The sequence below is a fragment of the Protopterus annectens genome, chromosome 1.part1 (genome assembly GCF_019279795.1).
Source record: "Protopterus annectens isolate FY-2018-M chromosome 1.part1, PAN1.0, whole genome shotgun sequence".
Lineage (NCBI taxonomy): Eukaryota > Metazoa > Chordata > Ceratodontiformes > Protopteridae > Protopterus > Protopterus annectens.
The window spans coordinates 1,348,070,017-1,348,094,671 of NC_056726.1; positions in this window are offsets into that span (position 1 = coordinate 1,348,070,017).

The window sequence follows — 24,655 nt, forward strand, 5'->3', positions numbered from 1 at the left end:
ATTCAGCTTGAGGCCATGCTTCTGGCACCAGTCATTTATCTGAGTGAGACCCTCTTGGAGGATGTCCACATCACTAGGGGAACTGATGACAGCACCCAGCTTGTAGTCATCTGCAAACTTGGTCAGCCATAGCCCACTGGTATTTGCCTGCATATCAGAAAAGTATATCCCAAATAACAGAGACCCCAAGACTTAACCCTCAGACATGCTGCCTGCTACGGGTCTACTGCTTGAGGTGGCTTCCCCTATTTTGACTATGTGGGTTCTATCAGTGAGCCAGTTTGCTACCCATCTGATAACATATGGATTGATGCCTAGTTGAGAGAGTCTATTATGTTAGAGTGGGGAATAGTGTCAAAGGCCCTGGCCAGGTAAAGGTAGGCAGTGTATGCACCATCCTCCCCTTGTCCATGGCTTTGGTGACTGTCTCAAAGAAGTCAATCAAATTTAGCAGACATGACCTTGCCTTGACAAATCCAAAGTGTGTGGGATCAAGTGTGTGGAGGTTGCCAATGTCCTTGTTAATGAGGTCCATGATAATCCATTCCATGGCTTCGCAGATCAGGCTAGTAAGGCTGATGGGTCTATAATTTCCTGCATTGGTGGACACATTGTTAGCAAGACTCCCTTAGTGTTGGCCTGTACTTCAGAGAAGTAGATGCCAAACACGAGTGGTCCTAGGGCTGAACCCTGAGGTATTCCACTTGTCACTTGTCTGGAGCTGGATTTGGAGTCAGCTACTTTTACAGTCTGGGTTCTGTCAGTAAGCCAGTTGGCAACCCATCGAGTAACGTAGGGATTTATGCCCAGCTTAGTATGTTTATCTATGATTCCAGAGTGGGGGATGGTGTTGAAGGCCTTGGCAAGGTCCAGATAGGCTGTGTGGACTGCCTTACCCTCGTCCATAGCTCTGGAGACTGATTTAAAGAAGTCAATCAGGTTCAGGAGACAAGATCGGCCCTTCACAAACCCAAACTGGGTGGGGTCCAGTGTTTGTTGATTGCCAATGTCTTTGTTTATAAGTTCCATGATAATGCATTCCATGCCCTTGCAGATCAGGCTCATCAGACTGATGGGACGGTAGTTCTCAGGATCCAAGGTGGATCCTCCCTTGTGGAGTGGGATAACTGTAGCTGTGTGCCACTCAGTGGGCACAAAGCCTGAGGTGAGGCTATGATTAGACATGACACTTAGGTGAGGTGCCAGTTCATTTTGTAGTTCATGTAGTACACAGCCCGGGATGTCATCAGGTCCAATGGATGCTGTATTCTTAGCTTTGGAGAGTGCATTTTCTACCCATGTGGCCATGATTACCGGAATTTGGCAATCTTTTGGTATTGAGATGGGCCCTTTAGGGGGTGAGAGGGGGGTGAAGTTGGCACTAAATTGATCTACCAGGATATTGGCAATATCCTGGGGATCAGTATATTTAATGCCATTCTGTTGTAGCTCAGAGCAGATCTGAGCATTGCCATTTAGATTCTTGACATAACTATAGAATGCCTTGTGGTTGTCTTTGGAATCTTTGGCAATTTTATTTTCATAACTAGCTTTTGAGGATTTTATGAGGGATCTCATCTTCTTACTGAGACTGGTGAGGGAGTTTTTTTGCATCCTGGAATTTTCCTTTTTTTGCAACAGTTTCTTCCTTCTGTTGTATAGCTTGTTTATAGCAGGGGACCACCAGACTGGCTTCCTTTTTTTGGAAGAGAGCATCTTGGTTCTATTTGGGATGGCACGATTCATGCACGAGTGGATGTGCTCATACAGTGCCTTAGTGTAGGATTCTGCAGTCAACATTTCAGATCCCGTCTACATGGGTGTCATGAAGGTTGTCACTTCTGACTTCAGTAGCATGAAGTTGGCTTTAGAGAAGTTTTTTAATGAGGTTTCCTTACTGGGGGTGGGGGTGGGATGTGTATGTCAAGGGTGATTTGCTTATGGTCAGACCTGACCAATGAGGGGGTGACCACTAGTGTGGAGCATCTATCTCCCATGTTGGTAATGACCAGGTCTAGGATATTGGAGCCTCTGGTGGGACAATGGATTAGTTGATCCAGGGCATTGGAATTTATGAATTCCAAGAACCGTTGGGAAAAGGAGTTGGTACCCGAGTAGTTTTCCCAGTTAATGGCAGGGTAGTTGAAATCACCCAGTATTAGAGTGTGCGGTTGTATCTTAATATTTTCTAGTATGTTTAGAAAGGTGTAGTGAGAATCTTGGGGCATGGTGGGGGATCTGTAGCAAGCTACAATTTGGATTGCAGTCTTACCTAGTGTTAGTTGCACCTGGAGAATTTCAGATGCTTTGTGTTGGGCAACTAGCCTGGAGGTGTGAATATCCTTGGTGAATATGGACACTCCTCCACCTTTACTGTTTCGGTCTTGGTTTTGTGGCTGAAAAGTGTGGTAAGAGTTGTACCCTGGTATTGCAGGGGTGCTGTCTGGAGCCTTGAACCAGGTCTCAGTTACTACACAGATATCGATGTTCACCATTTTAGGAGTGCCTCAAAAGAGTGCATTTTGAGGTTTAGACTTCTAACATTGAGTAGCATTACTTTCAGATTTTGCATGCTTGTATCTGTTATGGTGGTGGTTTTGCACTTTGAACCTTGCCTAAAAAAGGCACTATAGGGGTGGCAAGAGCTTTAGCCAGTAACCTGAATCACAGGGGTGACAGGTGCAGACCAGCTCTGGCAAAGCATCGTGGTTTATCGATCATGTCTTCCCAGGCATTCAGATACTGGATCCCCTTTGAATGACACCAGAAGTTTAGCCAATTGTTAATGTCAATCATTCTGTCCTTATACTGTGGTATCATTCTGGACGAAGGCAGGATGCTACTCAGGGCTAGGGTCATACTTGCCTGGGCCACATGATCCGAGAGCTCTTCCATGTCTCTTTTCATGTAGTCCAGGGAGGTACGTCTCAAGTCATTCACTCCAGCATGGACAATGACAGAGTCATATTTGTACTTGTTGTGGAGTGACTTGAGTGCATGTGTTATGTAGCGGATCCTGGCACCCGACAGGCAGCTGACTGTAATTTTCTCCTTGTTTAGCCTGGTGAGTGGGACATCAGTGTGCCTGACTATAGAGTCACCTATTACCAAAGTGTTGGGTACATTGTCTTGCCTTAGGGGCTGTTGTTGTGTGGCACACTGGTGTTGTGAGCTATGTGTCACTTTGGTTGTGACTGGTGTTTGTTTGCATTTCAGCTTTGGAGGTCCTTGTTGCTTGGGCAGGTTAATGTTAATGGTCTCCGCATATGTGGATTTAGTGTTGCTATGTGTGGGTGTTGATGGTGTGAGTTTTGAAGGGCTCACATAGGATGCAGCCTGGGATGTTATTTGGTCCCATGGAGACTGTGTTTTTTGCCTTTGAGAGAGCAGTGATGACCTGTTCTCTAGATATAAGTGAAAGGGGGAAGGTACTGGGGATGTCCTGATTTACTGATGGGGGAAAGGGGGTTAAAGTTTTCACTGAATCTGCCAGCCAGCAAGTTAGTTATATCTATAGCATTTGCATATGTGGGTGTCCTTGACCACCAGTTATGAACAGATCTGGGTTCTTCCTTTGAGGTTGTGGACATATATGAAGAAAACCTTATGACTGTCTCTAGTAGAAGTGGCGAATTTGGACTCTAAATTTGCTTTGGAGGATTTTTTACTGCCCACAGTTTGGGGTCTGAATGTATGAGAGAATAAGTAACCAGCTAAGGCTGAGGTGATCTCTGCAGCTTTGAACCAGGTTTATGTAACTGTACAGATGTCAGCATTTTCCAGTGTTAGGACTGCTTGCAATGAGTGTAGTTTCATGTTTAGACTCCTAGGTTTAGCAGCATGACCTTTAATTTGTGTTTTGTTGAAACTTTTATGTTGGTAGTTTTAACTTCATCACTTTTTATAAAAATGGCACTGTAGGGGAGGCAAGACCCTTTGCTAGAAGCCTGAAGCCCAGGTAAGACAAATGCAGGCCATCTCTGGCAAAGCATCGTGGTCTGTCGATCATATCTTCCCAGGCTGTCAGGTACTGGATCCCCCTGGAATATTTCTTCATTTGTTGGAAATCTTGTGTCTCCTTATATAATTGCATCTACATCACATGTATTACACCATTCCAAAAGCCCTATTCTTCTTACTATATTCTTTATACTATTCACATTTACAGACAGCACTTTAAAATTTTCATTTTCTCTTTTCCTTAGATTCATGGTTTCATAAGTTCATAGCTAATTACTATGCTAGCTTTTTTAACAGGCTATTCTAATCCTATCCAGTTTCCTTCCCAAAAGTGAGAATCAAACACTGTACTTTGTGACTGCGAGCTAAACACCTTAACCATTATACCAAACTGGAATAATTCTCTATATATTCTTTTACATCCATTTCCTTTCTTTTTTTCTTTTGCACTTTTACCTTTAAATTGTATTTTTCCTGTGTATTTTTACCCTTTTACCAGTAGAGTTTTTTTTATTATACTACCTCACAATTTATGTTTTCATCACTTATTTCAGAACCTTCTTCTATGTCTTCTTTATTATTTTTTCTCATCTAGCATTTCCTCTATTTCCACTACTTATACAATTTCTTCTCTTTGTTCATTTTCTTCTCTTTCTTTTTCTTTTCCCTTACTTTTATTTTCAGTTTTGGAATCCAGCTATACATGTCCAATTTAGTTACATTTATAACATGTCAATTCACATTTCTGCATCATGTCCCTTTTCCCCACACATGTAACATTTTCTTTTATCACAGTTACTTATTAAATGTCCTTTTCCACAAAAAAGCATGTTTTGGGTTGTTCCCAATATATTACAACACTCCTATTTCCCTGCATATTGATCATGGTTGGTATATGTATACATTTTTTCTCTTTCTACTTGTAATACAGTATTACAATCCCATCTACCAGTTCATAAACCCCTTTTGTCATAAAATGTTGCAATGTTCAGTACTTCTTTACATAATGTTTTAAAATGTCCTTTCAAAGAATCTCTTTCCACCTCTGTTCAAAACTGTACACAATTTTTTTGTTTACCTTTAAAATAATTTTATCACATAAAGATTCCATAGGTTGCAGTCATTCTTTTTTCACATTCTGCAAAAAACTTTTATATTGAAAAAACTGTCTCAAATATAAAATCACAAAATGTCCCTGTTAATAAGAATAACTTATCTTACCTCATGTGCTTTAATGCCCTGCGTAGCTATTACATTGTTCCACACTTCATACCTGTCCATTTCCTTGTCTTCTTTACTTTGAATCCTTACCATGTACTTCTGATTTTCATTTTCTTCTGACATCTTCTGGTACTCCCCTTTTGCTGCCTTTTACTTTCTCTGCATATGTTTTCTTTTCAATCTCATCACTATTTTTCAGGATTGTGTCTGCATCCTTCTTTCATATTTTTACCATAATGTCCCCCAAGGAAAAGTCTCAATTTTCTGGCTCATTCTGCATCACTATTTCTTTAAAGAAATCATCCTACAACCCTCAAGACTGGAGGGGTGTAATTATACATTCATCATTTGCCAACTCATCTAACTCAAACAGATTTCTTTGAAACATTTCCTCAGAATTCTGCAACATTCTCTGATCCTGATACTTGCTTTCTCCTGCATTTCTCCCTCCACTCCATCTCTTTCTTTCTCCATCTACCTCTCTGTTTCCCCAGGCTGACTCTTCACCTGAAATGAAAACAGGAAGTGGTACTCCAAAGTGGGTCCCACTCACAACAATGGTGAGTAGGGGGTTTTACTGATATATACAGTACATATTATTTACATATTTACATATTTACATTATTTACATTTATTTACAAATCTCCATACATTATAAACTTCAATGGAAGCATTTCCCCTCACCCTTTTATCTACAATCAAAACATTATTTTTTCCAAAATCTTTGTCAAAGTCCATTTTTCATTGTATTTAATTTCATTTAGTCTCTCATTCCATATAGTCCATGAAGCATAAAATATTACTCTGTCCATTTTCTTCATGTCTTCCTGTGTACGTGCACCATAAATACGAAATTATATTATGTCCATATTTATTTGTTCAAATTTTAACAAACTTTTCACCCTATCTTTACATATTTCTTTCCACAAATTATTAACTCTTTCACATTTCAAAAACACATGCTCAGTAGTCTCAAACTCTCCACATTTATTACATATTGTATTTTGCTTTTTTGTATGTCATATTTGCCTTAACCGTCAATTTTCTAATATAAAATCTCCATAAAAATCATTACATTCTTTAATCATTTTATAGTTATTATATCATATCATTGTGGCTTTTTTCTTATCTATTGCTAAATCTTTCCATGTATCAATACAATAAAATGCTTTCATAATACTTAAGTACCATTCCTTTCTATTTTTCTCACATATATTCTTTTTTTTTTTATTTTCCATAACAAAATTTTGTTTTGGTACTCTTTCACTTCTTCATTCACAGTGTTTTTACTTCATTTTTTAACTTCCATTCCTTCCCACAATTCTTTGTATTTATAATATACTAGCATTTCTATCAATTTTTTATTTTCCTTCATAATTCTTTTTAATACCTTATATAAAATTAAAAGTTCAGCATGAACTATTGGGCTTATTAAAACCTAACCTCCTTGCTCTTCTTTCATATGCAGAATCATTCTTTTGACTGGATTCATTCTATTGTCCCATATAAAAGAGAATATAATCATCATGAATTCCTTTTCATACTTAATAGGAATCATATAAATGTTAGCAACATAAGCAATTTTTCTTATTACCATGGTGTTCAACAAGTGTGCTTTTTTCTATACAAAAATCTATATTATTTCCAAAAATTAGTCATATCCTTTACTTCTTTGAGTAAATTAGCCCATTGTTGTTGTCTGTATTCATTCCTTCCAAATGTTATTCCTAATATATTTATATATTTTTCATTGACCTCAACACCTCCTATCATACCTTCAAAACCATATGCTTTCCGTTTCTCCCTATTTAAACTTAAATCATTTTTTTAAATTTATACTTAATTTTTCATTTACTTTTTCCATCCATACTTTATTTTTAACAATTAATACAATATCATCTACATAATTATACATTATTGGCAATTCTACTTCCTTCATCATTTTGTATCCACCACCACTTGACATTTTATTCATTTTTGTCACTATTACATTCATAACTAATGAGAAAATTACATTACTAGCTGGGCAGCGCTGCTTTATTTCACATTCTATTTTTATTTCTTCCCCAATCAAGTCATTCACATTTAGTTTCACATAGTTCCTTTCATAAACATATTTTATTACTTGTAATATTTTTTTGCTTACATTATATGGCTGCAAAATATAATAATATTGAATATTATCATAAGCTTTACTTATAGCCCCTATCATAACCTTTGCGTCTATATTTTTATTTATATCATCAATTATTTCTCTTATTATCCATAATAATTCTTGACTTCCTTTTCCTTTTCTTTCAAATACATTTTGGTCATATAGTCTATCCATTTTTTTCTGTAAGATTTTGTTATTATTCTCATGAAAAATTATAATCTGTATTATTCAATGTTATATGTCTCCAATTTTTTATCTCCTCTTTATTTCCTTTTTTAATATAAATTTTATAACTCCTGTACATATCTCTCTTTCTCTTAAATTCCAGTTTCTAACCAATCATTCATAACTTCTAGAAACATTACTTTTTGCCACTCTTTCATTTCTTTATACATACCATATTCAGTTCTGCCCAGTCCTGTTGCAGAATTAATTTTAATATCTTTTAGAATTTCATTCAGTTCTTTCATGTTTTTTTTTTGTTCTAACTGCTCATCTTCCTTATTTAATTTTTCACCTTTATAAATTTGTTCTATGTTTTCTTCTCTCTTAAATAATTCCAGTGCATATTCTTTAATTGTTTCATATATTCCTTCTTGCTGTCGTATTTGCTAACCTTCCTTATATTTAATTCTATTATTATTTTCCTTCTTTTATTATTTTACTCAAATATGGTGTTACCTCTTCTTTGCTTGTAAACAACATTTTTTGCTTATAAAACAAATTTTAATTTTAATTTGATTCATTTTATATATTTATCTTTCTTTTTCATAAAATGATTTTTTTCATCTTTAATACGTCTCTAAATGTTTCTTGACTTAATATCTTATATCTCTTTTTCTTTTATTCTTTTCTTCCTTATACATTCTAAAAGTTGTTTTATATATATTTTTTAAATTAAGCCACCAAACACTCCAATTCTCATAAAACTCCCTCATAGTCATATGATTTATCCATAATTCCACAAGTTCCTTTTTCTCTTCTAGATCTAATTCATTGTAATTCTCTTTATTCCTTTCCCTATTATATATTGTTCATTTTCTTGTACTTTAACTCATATTGCCATGTGATCTGAAAATCCAGCATAGTTATTTTTTTTTAATAATGTTTAAACTCTCAGATATTAAAAAACAATCCATTTCTGTGCTAATGTCATTCATTTTATAGGTATAGTGGTTATTCTGCCATACACTTAACATCACTGTTGCTCTTATTTTTCCTTAAATTACAATTAAAATCATTCACCACTATAATGTCCATATTTACACAAACATATTCAAGAATATTTTTAAACATCATTTCTCTCGATTTTTGTTACATATTTATATAAAGCCATCATTCTGTATACATATATTTTCTATCTCACATCTATTACTATAGTTCGGCCTATTTTCACTTTGGTTACATCATACATTTTAATGTTTTCGTGACATAATATACATATGCCCAAGCATGTTTCTTTCCCCATGTTCCAAACCACCACACCATTCCAAAGTTTTTCAGTTTGTGTTCTTTCTTCCTCTGTTAGTAATCTCATATCTTCTAAAACAATAACATGTGCATCTACTGCAGCACACCATTGTAATATACCTATTCTCATTTTAAGATTTTTCATACTGTTCACATTTAAACTAATATTTTCAGATTTTAAGAACCGTTAATATAATAAAATGTTTATCCCTTTCCTTTCTTATTTTCTCTAAGCATTATGTTTTTGAATTTTCTTTTCCTTTCTTTAACTCTTTTCTCTATCAAATTCTTTTTATTTCTTACTGTACACCAATCCAATTCTTCCTCACTTGTCTCCTCTGTTTCTTTGTCCCTGTTATTTTCTTTAACTTCATATATAACCTCTTTATCAGTTGCATCATTTTGTACATTTGCGTGTATAACACATTCTATCTCTTTATCCTGTATAACTTTCTTTTTATTTTTGTATTCATTTTCTTGCACATTAATTTCACATTCTAGCCATGAATGACCAGTATTGCCACATGTTTTCTACTTTAAATCACTTTTTTGCATTATGCCTTCTTTTGCCACATAAATAACATCTTTTTAATACATTCATTGAATAAATGAACATTTTTTCCACAAAAATAACATGTTTTTGGTTGATCCCTGTATTTCACACAACCTCTATTACCATGAACATTAATAATACTAGGTACGTGCATAACATTATCATTTTCCATTTTCAGTATTACTCCACATTCCCATCTCCCAGTCAACAGTCCTCTTTCATCATATACTTTTGTAGTGTCTATTACTTTTTTACATATAGTTAAATGTTCTTTCAGTTCTTTTGCTTCAACTTCAGTTCTAAACTGGATCATTATTTATTTATTTTTTGTCTGTAAAACACTTGCATGACATATTCTGATGATGGATAAATATTTTCTTTTGTTCATATGCACCCAAAAAATCTTCCATGGCCTGCCCAGTCTCAAATATCAAGTCACAAAAAGTATCTTTATTAATTAAAATGAATGCTCTTATCTCTTTTGCTTTGACACTCACAGGTGCTATGACAGAGTCCCAAACCTTATACCTGTCCAAACTTTCTTCTTTTTTACAGCTCACATGTACTGTATACTTCTTTTTTGTTTCTTTTATGTCTTCTTTTTCTTTTTTGTTTCTTCTATTTCTTCTTTCTTTTTGCTCCTTCTTCCAAAATTTGTGCATAAGTTTTTGTCTTGAACTTTTTCTGGCACAGTCTCTTCTCCTTTTTCATCTTCTATTTTCTCCATGATGTCACTCTATGAAATTGCTGCTCCACTTTCTGGTTCACTTTGGTTTGATATTTCTTCCAAATAATCATCCTACAGCCCTCCCGATTGGAGCACTGTAATTATGTATTTCTCAGAGGTAACTGTCTCTCCTGCCAACAATCCCCTCTTAAAACTTTCCTCTGAATGCATCTCGGTTACAGTTGCAATCTGCTTTTCTACCAATATCACAGTTTTTGTTTTTTTGCACCACAGCATCAGAAAAAAACTTCTGGTAATGATTCTGCCATTTCAGCTACATTTTCATCAACCTACTCTTCATTTTCGGCCAAAGCTGATCCAGCCATATTTTCTTCCTGTTCCTCCTGGCTGCCTCCTTGCCTGGACAGAAAACAGGAATTCAGGATGTGTAACACACAAATCCTTCCCCTGACTACCAAGAGTAGGGGATGTTCCCTGATGACCTGGCCAAATTTATCCTAGTAGTATAAAATGCCACCTCAGGTCTCTCATGAAAAGAGGCTATTAGCCTGGTGGGACTAATCTGGTCAATGATGATAAATAAATTAAATATGCATATAAAAATGTGTGTCTGTGTGTCTGCATGTCTCTGTCTCTGTCTGTCTGTATGTCTCTGTCTGTCTGTGTGTGTGTGTCTGTCTGTGTGTGTGTGTGTGTGTGTGTGTGTGTGTGTGTGTGTGTGTGTGTGTGTGTGTGTGTGTGTGTGTGTGTGTGTCTGTCTGTGTGTATGTGTCTCTCTGTGTGTTTGTGTCTGCGAAATACAACTATCAGTGGCCTAACAGGTAACAGACTTGCTTCTGAGGCTGGAAGATCATGAGTTCAGTTCTGTTTCCACACCATATGCAGTATAGCATACCAGGAGTGCTGCACTCCTGAGGTGATGCTGTTTGGGTGAGATATTCATAGCCAGCCTTAGGCATAAGCCAGCTAGGCGACTATTTAGGGTGCCGCTCTAGCAGTGGTGCTTTTCCATTATTCTGGATGGTGTAGGTAGGCCAGGATGGGGGCACCAGGTGGTGTGGGGGGGCACTGTGGTGCCCATTTGCCTAGGTCACGAGTTGACCAAAAGCCAGCCCTGGAGATATTAAACGAAGGTCCCATCTGTCTGGGATAGTGGTAACTCAGGTGGATGTAAATTAAACCATGGGACTTATTAAAAAGAATGAAAAAGTAGGGGAATTTCCCCAGTGCCCTAGCCAATTTCTCTTAGTCAGTATGAAAACTCCCTCAGTTATCTCATGAAAATGGGTCACAAGCCTAGTGGGACTGATCCAGTCATCAAAATTTAAATAGCAGAAAAAAAAGTATATGCTGCTCAGCCAAGCTAGGTACTGAGCAATGCATCATACTTTGGATGGAAACTGTACTGCTACTCTGTTATCATGGTATTACTAGGAATTTTGTAGCATTTTCAGTCATGTATTTTTGGTTTTATTTTTCACATCGATATCACTTACATTTGGCATCCCTTCATTGCTAGCTACCATCCTTCCCAGTTCTCCCTGTGATGGCCACCAACATTGAATCACACGGAGGCCTTCCACTTCTCAGTGTTTGGATTTTGTGGAGTATGAGCTATGGCTGACTACTTAGTGCTGCAGACCTGGCAAGGAATCATGACACTAAAATTTGCAGTCTTTTTGCTTTAGCCCTGCATCCTGTATACTAGGCTGGTGCCACTGATGAGTATGCAGTGGAGCCACAAAAGGATTACCCCATGAGTCTGATGATTTGTCCCTTGTTCAAACTACTGTCAACACATTTTAAGGCCAAGATTTGTATGTCTCCATTATCATCACTGGGTGTCCAGTGCCTCACATCATCAGCATCTTCCCATACACTTCTCCTGAGGAATGATAAGCAGGCTGAGCCCCTTCATTTCTCCTCTCCCCCATGCCAGCTGCAACACTTCTAATCAAACTCAGGTCATGTGCTTTGAAGTCAGATGAACAATGTTGAAGGTCTAAGCACATAGCAACAGAAATATTTAAAATGTTATTGCCTTGCTATTTAACTGTTTTCTCTGGAAATATTTTGTTGCTATATGCTATTTGCTTATTTCAGTTTGTTTTTTACAAATATGATATTATGAACTGGCCTGACACTTATGAAGGATTTCTGTACTGACTATATATTTACATGGTAACTGGATGGAAGTATCGTATATGAAATACCCTTTTTTTTTTTGCCCATGTTAGTAGTGGACTGGTCTGATATATCCATGGAAGAGTGGTGAACTTTAAAGTCCTGTTCTACCTCTACGCTGCATATTCATTGATGCATATAAGAGTCAGAAGCTATCATATAATGAAAATGTGGATTAGGTTTAGGTGCAGAAGGAGACAGGGCCAAAAAATAACACTGCCGGTCATGGAAAGTGAATTTGTTTACTTTTATAAATCTGTCCTTGCACATGTACACTGTTGTGCAAAGGGCAGGAGATGCAGACAGAACATGAGGGATTTTGTATGCCTCTGCAACTGATGTCCTCATAGGCTCCACCTGCCATCACACAGGTTCCCCAACAATCCCTGTCTCTTAGCAGAGATTTCTTAGGGTGAAATGCATTGAATATGCATACTTCACCCCCTTTCCTGATAGTAGGAACATGCGAAAGTTCATTATTACTGTCTTACCCATTAACTTGAATGCAAGATGCCTTGGTCACATTTAGGTTTTTAGCACTGTATGCTGTTGAGCTGGCATATATTTTAATCTTGCATAATAAGAGCTGCTAACTAATAGCAGAATTATATCAGAATTAATCAATTGCTTATGTATTTGCAGGAAGACACAATGGAGTACATCACTCAAAACTGATAGCCAAATGTAGGTTACATGAACTCACATTTAGTTTTACATGATTATAAAATTCATTAGAAGAGTATTGCATTCTCGATATAAGGAAGCACCAAACATGAAGTAGTCAGGGACATAGATTAATTGGGTTTTTACATTACCTAGGAGGTAGAAGATGGGGGGGTAGCAAAATTTGTTTAAAATTCTGTCCCATTTTTATGGAACATAGGCTTCTAGATAGATGGGCAGATATTTGTTAGTAAAGACTTTCTTGCAGGAGTCCCAAGTCAGTATGACAGCAGTTTGTATTCCACTGGGTACTTTCCAACATGATATAGTAGATATTGATAACAAATGGTTGTTCATTAGAGAGAGGATTATTATATTGGCAGGAGTCAGGAATACAATTTTGAATAGGGAAGAGATGCATTCAGGTCACATAAATGAGATGTACCAGCTGTAGGAAAAATGTTTAAAAATATTTATTTCAGTGCTTTGTCTGGTAGATGTTTATAGATGGCTAAAATTTTGAGTTTTTAGCAATACCTGCTTTTCTTACAGACAAACCTTTTTTTAAGGTTGTATAAGATACTTATATCACAGGAACATGTCTATTTATCTTAGCCATTAGAAACACTTCCTATAAGTGTCTCAAATCATGCCCCTTAGTGTATTATTTTAAGACCGATACTTCACTGGGTAAAATATTTTGGAAAGGAAAACACTTTGCAAGAAAGTTGAGTTAAAAGGGACTATTTGTACTGTATTGTTGTTGTTGTGTCTTTCGGCTTTTCCCGGTTAGGGGTCGCCACAGCGGAACTCCGGTCCGCTAATGATTGGCAGTAAATTTTTACGTGCCGAGTTGCCAGCTCTGACGCACAACCTTCAACGAAGGTACGTCCATTCACGCATGTCTCCACACAGAAGACGCTTTAGCTGAGAATCGAACAGGACAGCATCTTACTGTGAGGCGACAATGCAAGACATATAAATCTATGCCCCCCTTCCCCTGATAGATTATACTTTTAAGCATTGTGATGAAATTAAATATGGGATAGCCTTTGTTCTTCAGGTTAGAGAAAAAGAGTTAAACATTAAAAAATAAAGCTATGTTAAATGAGCTAAAATAGTGAAAACATGCTTTGCATTCATATATTCAGTTAAAGATGGAATTTGCAAACAAAAATCCTGATCTGAATTAAGACATACAGTAGTCAGTTGGATGGAGCAGTCTCTTTTCCAAAGGATATACTTGATACATTTGAGAGATATTTTAATGTTTAATATGATGGCATAAAAAGTATCAATTTACAAGATAACATCACTAAGTATTTGGTGGATGCAGGTATTCATAGGTTCATAGGTTCATACTAGGCTATCTGCCCGAGGGCATTTACAAGCCTAGCCCATAGTTTTGTGGCTTACGCCACCCCTTTAGTATGGGGAACTATACCCATTATTTTGCTGTGCCTCTGTCGAGCAGTGACACTGAGGTAATCCCTGGGGTATATCTGCGATCTCCCATCCATTGGTCAAGATTTCTCTTGAACAAGGCCAGCGAGGTGCTCTGCCTCACATATACTGGGATTTTGTTCCACAGCATAGGGAGTCTTTGGGTGATGAATCTATCCCTCCAGCACGTCCTATTAATAGCCGTGTCGAGGTTTAAGTCTCCCGCCCTTGTGGCTCTGACGGATCTAGATTTTTTGAGGTGAAGCATATTCATCAAATCTGGGTTTGACATGGCCTTGTATGTTAGGCAAAGGTCACCTCTGAACAAGCGGTAAGCGACTGAATAGAGCTGGAGTTCTTTCAGTCGGGCAGCATAGGACAGATGTTTGAGACCCTTTATCCTTTTGGTGAGGAACTTTTGTGGCCTCTCCAGCTGCTGCAAGTGTCGGGTCAGATACATTCCGAATGGGGCATTGTACTCAATCATTGGTCTGATGAGTGATGAGTATAGGGAGACTATGACCTCCCTTGATCTAGATGAGAATCCCTTCATGATAAGGTGGGCAATGTAGAAGGTCTTCCTAACTACTTTAGCTACATGGGTGTCGAATGAAAGACTACTATCAACCTGGGTCCCCAGGTCCCTGATAACTTCTTCTGTGCTCAGTGGATTGCCACCTATTTGGTAGCTAGGGGTAACCTTGTTTTTCCCGAAGGGTATGACTATGCATTTTTTGGCATTTAACTTTAGGCCATGGCTCTGGCACCAGTTATCCGTTTCTGTGAGACCCTTCTGAAGGATATCTGTGTCAGATGTGTTTTCTACTATGGCGCCCAGTTTGCAGTCATCTGCAAACTTTGTCAGCCATAACCCTCCTGTGTTTGCTTGTACTTCGGAAAAGTAGATGCCAAACAAGAGTGGGCCCAGGACTGAGCCCTGTGGTACACCACTTTTGACAGGCTTTGAGTCTGACATGGCGCCAGCAACTCTGACCCTGTGGGTTCTGTCACTCAGCCAGTTTGCAACCCATCTTGTGATGTATGGGTTTACATTTAAGCTGATGAGTTTTTCAATGATACCCGAGTGGGGTATTGTATCGAAGGCCTTCGCCAGATCGAGGTAGGCTGTATGGACTGCCTTTCCCTCATCAATGGCTTTGGTGACTGTTTCAAAAAAGTCAACCAAGTTTAGAAGGCATGATCTGCCTTTGACAAAGCCAAACTGGGATGGATCCAAAGTCTGCAAATTCCCTATGTCTTTATTTATGAGGTCCATTATGATCCTCTCCATGGCTTTGCAGATAAGGCTTGTCAAGCTAATGGGCCGGTAATTTCCAGGGTCAGTGGAGGCACCGCCTTTATGAAGTGGGACCACAGTTGCAGTGCGCCACTACCTGGGTACGTATCCAGAGGTAAGACTATGATTAAACAGCTGTCCTAGCTGTGGGTTTAATTCCTCGTTGAGTTCGTGGAGCACACAGCCGGGGACACCATCAGGTCCCATGGATGCTGTGTTTTTTGCTTTGGAGAGAGCAGTTCTCACTTGGGCGTTGGAGATGTTTGGGGGGCTGCAATCACTTGGTATATATTCCAAAGCATAATTCTGAGAAACCAATAGCATGGATGGCCTGCTGTATGAAAGAGGAAGTTTTTGGATATATTAGAGAGATATCAATGCCAGGACAAGACAGAATACATAATGAAATGTATGAATGGGCCCATGTTACTTTTGTAGAGGAATTTACTTTGCTGGATAATATGATTCTAGTTATTAAAGCTTTTCCCAAATCACGGTTAATAGCAGTGGTCATTGAAATATTAAAACCTGGTATAGTTCCTGCAGAGGTGAGATCTTATCATCATATTTCTATTTTAAGACACAATTATAAGTTTTTTACTCAACTCTCTACCAAAAGAATTACCCAGTTTTCCAAGCTTAATTCATTTGAATAAAATGTGTTTTGTTCCAGGCCATATAACATTTGATAATTTGTTAATAAACACCCTGATCATAGATTATGCTAATTGTATGAAAATAAGCTACAGGTAACAAGTATGGATGCAAGAAACTAGTTCGATAGAGTCACTTGGTTATTTTTATTTAAGGTCACTGAACATCTAGAATTCCCTGTAGAAATGATGGGTTTGGCATAATGGTTAAGGTCATTACCCCATAGACACAAGATACAGGATCTGATTCTGACTTCATGTTATTGGCTATACTTAAAATTGTCCTTCAGGGCACTTAGCTTAGTATTCATCTATGAAGCCATGATTTTTATTTTAAAGCACTTATATAAATATGCAAATACCAAGATGAAAATAAGATCTAAACTGCCTTCTGCAATTCCCCTACAAATGGAAACCAGACAGGGATGTTCACTTTTAATGTTGTTGCTTGCCCTATATTTAGACTCATTAGCTGTTATATTAAGAAAAAAGCTATATCCATATATCATATAGGGAACATTAGCTAATCCATAGCTTTACATGTTTTTACTTTCTATGTGGTGCAGTTGTTGGATATAAACTAAACTCAACAAAAAGGGAAATAGTATTAACTATGTACCATCCCCACACAAAAAGTATTAGTTTTTGGATTCTTCCAGAGAAATTATTTATTAGGTATACAATGGCCAGTAGTACAGTAGTAGACAGTAGTACAATACAGCCATCTCTGATTCTTGTAAGCTTATTATTTATAATACTGTTGTAATTTTTTTACTGTAACAATGTTAATAACTGCTATTTAATTCTTAGAATACATGCCATCTTAGATGGCACAGATGTTATGTGGCTACTGTATGTACTATGTTCTTCATCAGGAACTATGATTGTATTAACATTACTTTGTGAAGACTTTTTCCCTGGGCTTCCACTGAAAAAGGACCTACGTCCAGTCGGAATTTCCTGGTCAACAAATGTAAATAAATAAATAAATAATGGCCAATAACCAGCAAGACTCAATAGGATTATCTTCTGAGAGTATTACTGCAATGATTAAGAAATATTTACAGAATTGGCAAATGCTAAACTGAAACTTTCTGCAGTGGATAAATGTGGATAAATGTTTTTTCTTCCTATTATTTTATAAGCTTCACAGAGACTTCCAATCATTCCAAAAAAGGGGATGCATCAAATAAGAAGGAAACATCTAAATTTTATTTTAAATGGGCATAAAACAAGATTTCCTTGAGAGTCACTGTCATTAGCTACTGAAATGGGAGGGCATGTATTTCTTGATTTTGAACTCTGTATAAAAGTAGCATACTGCAAGTTGTTAGCTAAGCCTCCTCAGTATGAATTGATTTGGAAGACAGTTATATTATCACACATAGGAGGTACATTTTCATTTTATAAAATCTCATGGGTCACAAAAGCACACAGTGGTTTGGAGTTTTCAATTCACAAAAATAAGTCAGTATAAGAAATGGTAATTAATGACATTACTTACAGCTTTGAAGAGGCATACCCAATTAAAAAATTAGGGACAATTTATGGTAGGTTGTAATATGATGTACTGATCTACTCTGATGGTGACTTTTAATTTGTCAGAAGATGATAGGACTTGGATGGAAGATTATAGGATGATTTTCTTGCAGACTAAGTTGAGATATATCTATAACGATTACTAGCCATTATGTATCACTTGGTGGATAGACTCAATAAGTATTCATAACAGTTTAAAAGGTTCTATTTCTAGGATATGTAGAATATTCCTTGGGAATCAAGTTCAGGTTAATTGATAAATACAGAGTGGTCTGGGAAAAGGATTTCAGCAACTTTTGTTGTTAATCCCAAGCTACATAGTTTTAAGATGCTAAAGTATGATATAAAGTTATAAAAGTATAGATACTTTGGATGCCAGTGTGTACTTAAGTATTTTTATACACCATTTAGTCTTGCCTGTATGTATCAGTAGTCTCTTTAAAGTGCTGGAGATGTAGGGTCATTCATAAGTACTCGGAAATCAGTCTTCTGACTATTTCAAGCCTAGCCAAAAACCCTATTCAAAATTTCTCTTTCAAAATTAAGAGGAGAGGGCAAGACAAGATGCACCAGGGAAGAACTTGAGGCTGCCCATCCATTTTTCAAAATTTACCTTGAAGGTGACAAGAGTGCTACTTCAGTAATAGAAGCTTGAGGGATACATTGATATATGAATCTAGCATGCCAGCATGTCTTTTTTATCTGCTGATGAAGGTTTAGTTCCTTTACCTGAGTATTTGTGGTACCATTAGTTCTGCGAAGGAAGAAAGAGGTCAGATAGGGTTGGATCTTTCATGGATGGATATGCTAGACACAGATCTCCATGGAGGAGTCAATATGAGACTGAGGACAGAGAAAGGGATGCCAGTCTTTCCTAATAACTATGATTTGAGAGGCCACTGATCTTTTTAGTTTTTCCTGATAAGATTTTAAAGGCCAGTGACCTTTTTAGTTTTGTGCGATATGTTTAGACAACTACATACCAAAAGGTGTACTATATTCAATAATAGGTCTGATGGGAAGTGAGCAAAGAGGTGACTCCTTTGGATCTAGAGAATATGCCTTAGTAATTAGATGGACCAGATAAAAGGCTTTGTGAACTACTATGTGGAGACATGAAGGTCAGATAATAAGGAATTATCAACAAGAGTGCCTAAATCCCTTACAACATCTGATTAGAGAGGTGCGTCTCCTATATGGTAAGTGAAACTTTCTGTTTAGAGTTTAACAGAATGAACTATGACACACTTTTGTATTTAATTTGAGACCAGTTTCCTTGTACCAATTGTTAACATGGTCTAACCCATGTCGAAGCAATTATGAGTCAGTTGAAGACTGAATAACAATTCCCAATTTACAATCATCAGCAAACTTAGATAAACCAGGATTGCTGGCCAGAAAGTGTGAGAAATATATGCCAAATAGGAGACAGATAGTGAAAGAGAGAGAGAGAGAGAGAGGCCAAAACTGAGCCCTGTGGTACACCACTGGCAGCATTTTTTGTTTTCAGAAATGGTACCTGTGATTCTAATAACACGGGTTCTGTCAGCAATCAGAGTGGCAGTATATTTTTGGGGATCACTCAGAATTGTATTCATTGACAATGCTGCTTAAGAAAATATGAGATGGTATCTGACCTGGTATTATTAAGTTGACACCTATTTTATTTCTATTAGGAACTAATATTGGGATAGCTTTACCAAGACAAGAACTAGGGCTATTGAACTTGCTCATGTTAGTGGGGAACAAAGTATACTAACTAGATAATGTAAACAGAAGAGCCCCATGAAATTCTGTGAATTTTAGTCGCTAATTAAAGACATCAGAGATATGGAACTAAGTGGAGAGAAAGCCAAGTATGGGACTTAAAAGCCCATATATTTCCGAGTCATTAAACTTTAAAGACAGATAAGTGGTATATTTAGGTGTGCTCCTTTACGGATGTGACACCTCATACTCCTATGACTTTGATCAAGTTCTTGCTTAATATTGATAAATACTAGCAAGTGAAGTTTTATGTAACATTATAAATATGATAGTTTGATATATGAGAATTTTTTTATCTAAAGATACGGTTTATATGTTCTTGTTATATTGTGATAACTAACAGCATTAGGAAATATAAGTTTTAAACAATACTGCCTAATAATTAGGTAGACAAAGCAGCATCAGTGGCACAACAGCTAGCACACTCTCCATTAGTACAAAAAGCTGAAGGTTTGAGTCCAACACCAAAATGATGGATTGCTGGCAGCTCAGCATGGGGGGGGGTGCTTTGGATGTGGCTAAAACCAAACCCCCATCTGCCTGAGTTGGTGATAACTCAGGAGGCTTAAAATATCCCATGCCACCTATCAAAGAGAGCACAGGAAGTTCTCTGATGCCTTGGCCAGATGTCCCCTAGTAGTATAAATGTAACCTCGACTCCCCTGAAAAGAGGCCAGTAGCTTAGTGGGATTAACCCAGTCAAGACAACAACAACTAGATAAATTCTGTAATATATAATTATAGACAGTTTTTTTTTTTTTTTGCTTGTCTGGTTGTTTTTAATTGGTTTACTATGTTATAAATCAAAATTAGGTTAAAAAAAGTATGGTTTAAGCATATCTTCTATGGCCCTGATTTTGCAGTTTTTCTTCCTACAGTTTAGCCTTTCCCAAAATTTGGCACTATTTGCTTCTGTAATTTACACAATGTCTGATTGACTATATATCCCATCAAAAGAAGCTCTGTCAGAGTGAATTACTATTATTCAAAGAAGCATAGGCACTAGACTTGACTTATGGAAATGAAATGTGGTATCTGTAACTGAGAAAGGGAGTGAATTAGAAAAGTTACCAGAAGCAAAGCTATGGAGGCTTTACTAAAGCAAGTAGTTTGAGCTCTGTTTGTGAGTGAATAAAACATGGACTATGCATGTAGATTTAAGAATATGTAACATGCAAAAAAAGAACAATTGAAAAATGTTCTCACTTTTCATAGACAAAGAAAGAAAGCATTAATTTAGGTGCAGTACTTTTAAGTTATTAATGAGAAAGCATTGAAAGAAATGGAAAGGCAGCATAGTTTCAATATAAGGACATAGACTTAGTTTTGTGAAGAAGCTGCCTTCATGAATAACCGGACTCAAGTCAGAAAGGCATCACCCAACATGTCAGGTGGTTAAGGTTCTGGTCTGCTACATGGTGCCACACTGTAGTCCTAGCATTGCTGTGTGAGTCTAAGCAACTCACTTAACCTGACAGTGTTATGGGTAACTCCTGAAAGCATTACCAGTGGGCTTGATAAGTTAAATGAACATAAAAATATAGTACAGCCAATCTGAAAATTAGCGTAACCACTTAAATTGATTCATAAGTTCAAAATATAATTGCATTTTGGCTTTCCAAGATGGCTGTACATTGATCAACATCTTAATTTCAGTTCTCTTAGTGTGAAAAAAGAAACTGATAGATAAGAGTAAGTAATTCCTCCTGTTTTAGTAAAATTCAATTACTGACTAGTAAGAACACTGCTTTTCTTGCCAGCAAAGAAGAAACTTAGAGAGCCAGAAACAAAATCAACTATAAAAGTTGAAGAGAAAATGCTGACTGGTAAGAATCTTACAGTTGTTCAGCAAAAAGTAGTTCAGGCTCCAGCTTTGGTACAAGAAGTGGCTTCTAACAATTTAGAGGAAAGAAATAAGTCAAATGTGCGAACGGCTGATTAAACTAAATGTAACACTGAAGGAGTATATCAACTCAAATAATAAAAGGATTGAAAAAAAATGGAAGAAGCTTTTAAAAAGTATCCAGATGAATTGATAAAACTAAAAAAATCAGAAATGAAGAAAAATCTGCCTGAGAATGAGACTGCTCAAGAAGAGCTATTTCAAAAATGTTAGAGTCAGAGGACAGAGCATGCAGAGAAAACCTAAGAATTTTCTGGTGTACCACAGAAACTGAACGTAAAAGAATTTATACATTTTTTGAAAGCACAAATAAGTAAATTAACTGTATTCTTCGACATGATTTGTTAAGTGAAAGGGCATACCATGTGTATGTTCCAAACCTGGGCATGAGAAAGCAGCCAAGTCCTGTATTAGTAAACATGCAATCATATCAGCAGAATGAGTTGATCCTGAAAAAAGTGAAATTGGAGGGAAAATACCAAAAAGCTGGAGACAGTAGCGTATTTGCGGAAAATGATTATTCATTGTATACCAGGCAGAAGAGAAGAAAATTTATTGTAGAGATTAGGGAATGTTGAAAGGCAGGTATGAGTTTCAAAATGTTGTATCCATCTGACTTCAGAATATTATTTTTTTCCTGCAGGATCAAAGCTATTTTTTGATGCAGAACAGACTAAGGAAGAAATACAAAAGCTTGTCCAACAAAAAGTGACTCATCAAACAGAACGGGATTCTGATTCACATTCTCCTGATAAAAGACCTCATAGAGAGACTTTTCCAGTGAAACCTTTTCCAGTGTTTGAAAGGAAAATGCTTGCAAGACAGAACAAAGTACAGGAGGTGACTAGAAGAATTTGGAGTACTTTGGACTTGAACTGGTGTCTGTGGTTAGGAGATGGATATGAACAGGGAGAAGACCAGCAACACCAAAATTAGTGAATTAATGTGAGACTATAAACCATCATTCACATTTGTGAACTATGGCTTTATAAGACAAAGATATATATATATATATATATATATATATATATATATATATACATTTATTTATATATATATATATATATATATATATATATATATATATATATGTGTGTGTATGTATATATATATATATATATATATATATATATATATATTTATATATATACATTTATTTATACATATATATATATATATATATATATATATATATATGTGTGTGTATGTATATATATATATATATATATATATATATATATGTATATATATATAGATATAGATATATAGATCAGTGTTGTTTTATGGAGGGGGCAAACATTTGACAACATTAATAGAAAAATGATGATTCAGAAGGAAGTAGAATATAAGACAATAATGCTGTTGTTGGTAGTTCTTGATTAAGAGAGCATTCAACAGAATCAATTGTAATTTTATTAATAAGGTAATGGAGGCATTTGCATTCCCTGAAACAATAATAAGGTTAAGTAAGTGGACATATGAAGCATCCCTGACAAAAATTAAAGTGGGATTGGTCCTCTGTGATAAGTTGTGTCTGAACAAAGGAACTAGGAAGGTGTGTCCTCTTTCCCTTTGTTATTTCCATTATATTTGAAGCAGTTGGCAATTAAAACTCAGAGATTCAGGGATATTGTTTGTGTGACGGTCAACCGGAGTTAGCTGTGCTTGAAAATTATATTATTTTGTACCTGATGGGGTGGAGGGAGGGTGTCTCAGTGTTGTGGAGCATTTTGAAGAAGTTTCAGTTTCTTTTTGTGAAGACATGGCAAAGCCTAACTGTGTACCTACACAAGTTGGTTCAGTAATACCCATATTTATGGGGGCATGATAAAATGAAGTATTTAGGAGTACAGGTTAAACTGGATTCTGTTATGGCAGCTAAGGATATATGGGAAGGGACTAAACAAAAGATAATGCAAAAACTGAGAAAGTAGAAGCTCTTGTTTATGTATATGGATAGCAAGATATAAGCAGTGAAAATGATTTTAGTCCATTTAGTTTATAGACAGTTTCATATATTTATATTCATATTCATATATTTCATATATGTATTTATATTTATATTTATATTTATATACAGGTGTTTCCTTTTTCCAGCTAGTGATTGCTGAGTAAGAGGCCTGGTTCAGACAACAGCACTGCTTTCTGCTGTCTTTTGTCACTGTTTGAACATTTTTAGTGGATATATTAAATTTTGGAATAAAACGACAATGGATTATCATGGATTATTGTGGCACATTGTGGATTCATGCTGAATCAAGCATTTTTAAGGCATTGAGTTTATAGTGCTGGATTACATGTGGAGTATATATGTATGTGTCTGTGCTTCTATGGGGTGAGCTCATTCTGGAGGCTTTCAGTATTGGCTTCCTATTGTAATTCAAAGACTCATAATTATGAGCCCTGGAATTACAAAAAAAGTCCAAAACTACATGAAAAAGTGAATGTTGAGTATCAGTGTTCTTCTTTAAAGTTGTTTTTTGTAGGGGGGCATGAAATTGCTCCCCTTGATGTGTTGGACACCCCCCCAAACACACACACACATGTATATCACACACACACACACACACACACACACACACACACACACACGCATGCACACACGCATGCATGCACACACACACACACACACACACACACACACACACACACACACACATCTATCTCTCTCTCTCTCTCTCTATATATATATATATATATATGGGTCTACTTTGAAATAACAAAATTTTAGATTACTGAAGACAGGAAGATTGAGACCAGAACATCACATTCTTAAACTACTAAAAGTTCAGAATATCAAGTCCGATAATATTGAATCTGTTAAGATCTGTTGTGCTTGAATACTTAAAGTATCCCTTTAAAAAGTTGTACATTGTAGTTAAGAGACATGGTGGACGTTACATGTAATGGTGAAGGGAATTTGTCAGCTTCTGTAGTAAAACTTGTGAAGTAAAGGATAAGGATACGTCACTGTTGATGGTAGGATTCATGTACTTGAAAGTAAATTGTGTGAGTGTTTGCGGTGCCGAGAAATGTGAGTAGGAGTTGATGTGTTTGTGTTGGCAGTATGTAGGTGTTTTGTGAAGGGACAGGTACTTATTTTAGAAATTTTTCAGACATCTGTTATGGAGATCGCTGTACATTGGGGATCAAGAAATG